This window comes from Archocentrus centrarchus, unplaced genomic scaffold (genome assembly GCF_007364275.1).
Source record: "Archocentrus centrarchus isolate MPI-CPG fArcCen1 unplaced genomic scaffold, fArcCen1 scaffold_42_ctg1, whole genome shotgun sequence".
Classification (NCBI taxonomy): domain Eukaryota; kingdom Metazoa; phylum Chordata; class Actinopteri; order Cichliformes; family Cichlidae; genus Archocentrus; species Archocentrus centrarchus.
The window spans coordinates 44,782-51,233 of record NW_022060268.1 but is presented as its reverse complement, the minus strand read 5'-3'; positions in this window follow the sequence as shown (position 1 = coordinate 51,233).

Here is a 6,452-nt window from a genome sequence, read left to right as displayed (position 1 = left end):
TGGTGCAGCGACAGGGTCACGGACAGCCAACGCTCACTGATGCACGTGGGGAGCTGCTCCAGCTCAAACTGCAGAACAAGCCCATGCCGGTTCCGATGCAAAGGAGTCGGAACACACAGAACATCAGTTTGTTGTGTGTGAGGCTGCAGACCAACAACGACTCTGAGGTGTTGAGGTGGCCTCCAAATTCCCAGATCTCAGTCCGATCCAGCGTCTGTGGGATGTGCTGGATAAACCGGTCCGATCGTGGAGGCCCCACCTCACAGCCTCCAGGACTTAAAGGACCTGTTGGTAACATCTTGGTGCAGATACCACAGCACATCTTCAGGGTCTGCTAGAGTCCATGCCTCGATGGGTCAGGGCTGTTTGGGAATCAAGAGGGGACCACCACAATATGAGGCAGGTGGTCAGAGTGATGTGGCTGATCGGTGCACAGTGATCCCTCCACCCGTCCTGTTTGCGTGGGTGTGGTGTTCGAACTGCATTCTGATGCTTCAGGCAGCTCTGTGTCATCAGGCCAGCTTTCAGGAAGAAGTCTTTTTGCTGATGATCTGACATTCATAAGCAGGAGTTTGAAGTTGCAGGGAGTGATGGAGGTGTCAGTGGATGGAGACGAGAACAGAGGGTCTCTGAGGTCTGCTTCCTGCTGCTCTCTTGGTAATTATTACTGTAATGTGTGGTTTGGGAAAGTTCTGTAGTGATGTACAGAACTGGGGGTGGCTGTAGCTCAGTGGGGGTGGCTGTAGCTCAGTAGGTAGAGCAGGTCACCTACTGATCGGAAGGTCAGGGGTTCGATTTCTGACTACTCCAGGCTACATGCCAATGTATCCTTGGGCAAGATACTTAACCCCAAGTTGCTCTCCGACCGTTCCGTCGGAGTGTGAATGTGTGTGGATGTTATATAATTAAAAAAGCACTTAGCTTAGTTAACATGGAAGTGCTTGTATGAATGGGTGTGCATGGGTAAATGTAAAAAACGTGTTGTATAAGCGCTTTGAGTGCTCTGACTGAGTAGAAAAGCACTATATAAGAACTAGTCCATTTACCATTTACCATTAATTGTAGACTGTGAGGAGTGCAGAGGATCAAACATTTTTGGATTCATGTTATAAGATGAAGCGCTCCCAATATGGGGATCCATAATGTTCACACAGGGTCCTGTCTCCACCTGAGAGGCAGCTGGAATAGGTGTGGATGGACTGGAGCGGGCATTAGGACCCAGATGATGTCAGTAGCAGCAGGACTGGTCCGACTGAGTGATGAACTGGGTACACCTGCTGGTTCTGCTGTTCTGCAGATGTTTTTAACATGCTCCCTCTGAGACAAACACTCAGGTGCAGGTCTTTTTTCTACTCTTGGCTCTGTATGATGTCACACAGAGGGGATATCCCTTATATGGTCCTCTCAGGCAGCAGGAAGTGAGATAATAACATCAGATGCAGACCTTGCACAGAGCACACTGTCTAACCCACATCTATGTTTCCTACATCTGGTTCCTGCTCGCCGTTGTCGACCTCATGAAGACACGTGTGCATGTGTGCTCAAACCTTCTGGTTGTGAGGGGGAGCCAATCAGAAGAAAGTTGCCCTAAAGGGGGAGGAGCTAGAACAGTATTAGATGGGATGAAGTGAGGGCTGCAGCGAGGCTCAGTACCAGATAAAGAAGGACTATGCTGAGCTGTGAATCACGCAGAGCTGCTCCATTATTCTGCTGTTAATGATGGTCAAAGTTTAGGAAAATATATTTTCACCACCAAATTCCACGTCTTTGACCTTTGTCAGGCCATTTTCACTTCTGTATTTTTCAGCCCTCGCACAGACTGAAACTTCCTAAATTAAACATTTGACCTTCGAGATCAATGATGGTCACTGACGAGTCCGAGCAACAGCAGAAGTATGACTTCATCTCTGAACAACATTCATATTTAGACTCTAAAAGTCCGACCCCTGAAACGTGTCTCTCACTGCCCCGTCTGAGCGCACGTGTCTGAATAGATTTTATTATTGATGTAAATGCAGTAGCTGCAGCAGCAGTTCATCCACAGCTTGATTCTGGGACACCACCAGAGCAGCTCAAAATAATCCTTCTTTGTCTCTTCCTGGTCTTTAAAACAAGCTCCTCCCTCTTTAAACAAACCTTCTTCTGATTGGCTGCCCCTCACAAACACAAGCTTTGAACAGCAGGTGGGCGGAGCCTCTGCCTGAAAAGAGAACTGGGAAAGTCATCCACCTCCAGCAGTGGGCTGCTGTCTTCCACAGGTGTGAATGCGAGTCCTCTGAAACTTAAGCTCTGTTTCTCTGTTATTGGGAGTTTATGGGCTCCCACCTCAACACTGAAACTAGTAAAACAGTGGAATTCACTGTGAGGCCTCGGCAGGAGGCGGTGCAGATGTTTACAGGAAGTGGTGAAGCCCTTCCAGAGATTCACTTTAAAACAGAGACAGCAGTAGGAGGAACAAAGAGGTTTTATTCCACTGCAGTTCTCTCTTCAGAGCAGAGGCTGCTGTTCTTCATGTGCTGCAGAGGAGCTAATCTCACCACCTTCACTGGGCCTGCAGCCTGCAGCTCTAACAGTCTGGAGCTTTTCTCTTTCTAAAAGTCCTCTTTGTCTGAGTAAGAAGTGAGCGAGTGTGAGCACATCTGGAGGGGGAAGGATACACCCAGGTCTCCAGTTTCATCTCCACCGTTACCAGCAGGAAGAGGGGTTAGGGACCTGAAACCCTGTAAGGTTCACGGCTCATTCCTGGGCCTGCAGGGTTCGGCCTGCTGCCTGTCAGGCAGAGTGAGATGTAAAAATGCTGAAGTTTGGCTGAAGCAGCTGAAACATGCATGAGCAGCTGTGTGCATCAGCAGTAGGGGATTACAGAGGGGCTTCAGTCTCTGGATCAGTTCCAGACCGTGATGATCCTGTTCCCCAGAGCTCTGCAGAGCCCCCCGGGGGGGTGGGGGTGGCACATACCTCTGTTCAGTCGTAACCACAGAGTCTGCCTCCCACTGTAGGCCGCACGGTGACCCCGACGACCGGCACCAAACACATACGTCTGGCTCGCATACGTTCGTGGGTGTGTGCTGAGATTTGAGAGCGGCTCGGAGAGGAGGAAATCCCTCTTTTGTTTCCAAGGAAGTGGAGTGTGTGAGCGGAAGGATGAAATGTGGCCCGCTCTGTCAGACAGCTGGAAGCAGACAGGCAGAGAAAGTAACGGACAGAGGCACATTTAACGAGCCGGCCTTGGAGAGCCGCATCATTTCCTGTGACAGCAGCAGAAGCGCTGCCTCAGACGCTGAGGACGGTGGAGCCTTCATAGCAGGGACCCAATCTGAAGATCAGAGCTCGGTCGGGCTCGGATGTCTGACACAGTGTTAATTTTGGTGATGAAATATTTTCGTCATAGTTTTCGTCAACGACCCTTTTTTTCATGACGATAACTAAATAAAAACTACCTAAAATGATAAAAACGATGATGAAATTAATTGACACTTTAGTCAACGAATTCAAATAAGACAAAAATGTTTGGCAGAGACGAAATCCAATCAGAACTGATTTAATTTTGTGACAGGGCGGACAAGTTAGGAAAACATCCAATCAAATGCACAGTTGCACAAATTTGCTCTAAACCCGGGAAGACCAAACTAGCCTGTGATTGGTCGTTGCTACCGATAGAACTAAGTGATGTAACCAATGTCAGCAGGGAGAAAGAGAAGAGCCGATGTATGGACACATTTGTCCTTTGACGTTGTGACAAACAAAACGATGTGTAAACCATGTGGGGCGACTATCTCGGGTAAAAACACGACAAATCTTAAACGACATCTGCAAACCAGTCACCCAGATCTCCATGCAAAGGTCAGCATTTTAATGTCATGCAGGGTAAAGTGTTTTTCCCAGTTTGTGTTTAGAGAAAATCTCCACACCGCGGTGGATTAGCCTTTATAATCTTAGTCCTGAACACTGCCCTGTACCTTTCAGAGCGTCCTGCTGTAAAACGCTCGGATTATCTCAGTAAGGTGGTGTTAATGATCAGGTGTGTGGGAAGCAGGTGAAACGCTAATGTTAATATTATTAATAATATTCCATAACTTTGAATAAATGTTTAATTTTGTGTAAGTGTGTATAATGACTAATTCAAGGGAACTGCAGAAAAAGCATTTACATTTTACACCCTTTATATTTTAGTCGACTATATTCTTATAATTTCGTCGACTAAAACTAGACTAAAACAAACTATTCGGATGACTAAATTATGACTAAAACTAAATCAAAATTTGCTGTCAAAATGAACCCTGGTCTGACGGGGACAGGAGAATTCACTGAAAGCACAGTCAGAAGAAACTACTAAAACAGAAACCCCCCCAAATTCAGGCCATGATGAGGAACGGCGGACCCCGAGGCCCTGAGGGTGTGACAGCACAGTGTTGGAGTCAGTCAGATATGCTGCCCATTTTCCTCCACCCATCTGAAGTTAGGTGGCAGCGTCAGAAACATTTTCCAGGACAAATGTGATGTATATTTTCTCTTCTGGGCCAACCTGCGGCTCTCCTCCCAGTTAGGGAGGTGGAAAAGCTCCAAAGGAGAGATGCTTAGGAGGCGTTAGGATCGGATGCCCCACCCCTGTTTGATGTCTGATTCCCAGAGTAGAGCGTTAGTGTCTCATAATAACCTCAGACTTTACAGTGGGCTCATCTCCAGCTCCATATTACATCAGCTGACTCCACCACACAGGATAATGTGTATACAGGGATGAAATTATTAGGATGGTTATTTATTATTAACATCAGCTTTGCATGATTCACCCCTCAAAATAAGCCTTCTTTGATTGATTCTGGGCCTCGGCTCATCCTTTGTCTGATTTAGCTCCTCCCCTTTTCAGGCATCTTTCTCCATGTGCAGACACAGCTGTGATAAAGTGTGCAGACTCACACCGAGCTCATCATCAGAAACTCTGTCCATGCTCAGCATCAACATCCAGCAGTGGCCATTTTAATGAACTACAGAAGGAAAAAATCCCAGCATGCATTGCTAAACTCTCCTCAGACTCTAGCATGAAGAACCTGTTACTGGTCCCAGCTGCTCTTTGTCTGTAATCTAACAGTAATAAAGTGACTGTGCTGTTTTTGTGCCAAATAAAGAAGAGACTGTTTGAGCACAGAACGTGTCTCTCAGGCAGTTTTGTCTTCCCTGATGTGACTCCAGCAGATCCTCGGAGCTGCAGAGCTGCTGTAATCTCATCATGCATGAATGTCATCTGTGGGGGCCGGGCTGAACAAAGAGGGCCTTAAAATGGGGAGAAAGCAAACAAAAAGACACAGAGGGGAGGGCAGCAGGGCAATACAGCCTAATTGCCACCATGCTGCTCTCCACAGGGGACCACAATTGAGTTGCAAGTGGGAGAAGTAATGAGTGTGTTTATGTGTTTCTTTGTGCCGGGCCGGGGAAAAGTACATGCCTCCTGTACTACTTCATCAGCACAGTCAGACAGGCTGGAAACAATAATCAGGTTTTCAGCTCTGCTGATGACATGTTATTTTCTCTCCTCATCCAGCACTGCACTCCAAACCCTCCTAAGGTGTCTTCACACACGCCACGCGCGGGTGGAGCCGGTTCTGCCGTTCGAGAACCAGAACCGATCACTGCGCTGCTTCTCCAGCAGAACATGACGGTGGCCGGGGTCTGCAGGCTGCATCTGCCAGTCTGTGGTTCTTCCAGCTGTGGAGCCAGAGGTTTGTACCTGGCTCCACAGCTGGAGACTAATCCACAGCCTGATCCACACGTGTCCACTGATGAGAGATGAACCTATGAAGGAGAAATGTAAATAACACTGAGCATTTACCTCAGATTCACTTACCATTGACTCCCATGTTAAACGCTCACAGCAGAAATCAACATGTTTACAGCTGATACACAAACTGTTTCCTCTGAAATGTCCAAAAAGAGTGTTTCCTCACTGGTTGCTGGAGGTTGCTGGGACAATGATTGCTCAAGTCCCAGACCGGTCAGTGACCTCCCTGGCAACCAGTGAGAAAAACCCTGGGAAAAATGCTAATTCCCTAACTGGTTGTCACAAACCTCTGAGTGATTGCTTTGGTTGCCTGCAAATATTCTGCAATATTTAGTAGTGAAACTGTAAAAACTGCAGCACAAACCAGAAATGGAGCCCGCTGGCCTTCAAAATAAAACTGTCTTATAGAACATGTTGGCTGCAGCACTGACTTTTACTTTGAAGGTGAACCTCCTCCGTTTCCACTTTGTTGCAGTTTTTACAGTATTACTGCCACTCAGGTAGTAGTTAGTATTTGCAGGCAACCAAAGCAATCAGACTGAGGTTTTTGGTGCAGCACTTTCTTTGGAGCCGATTTCACGCAGTGAGAGTCCGAATCCTCCGGGAGCCTGTCAGGGAGCGATCACACCCACTGTGGAGGACCACCCTGCAGCACCATGAGAACACTCAGTAGAGA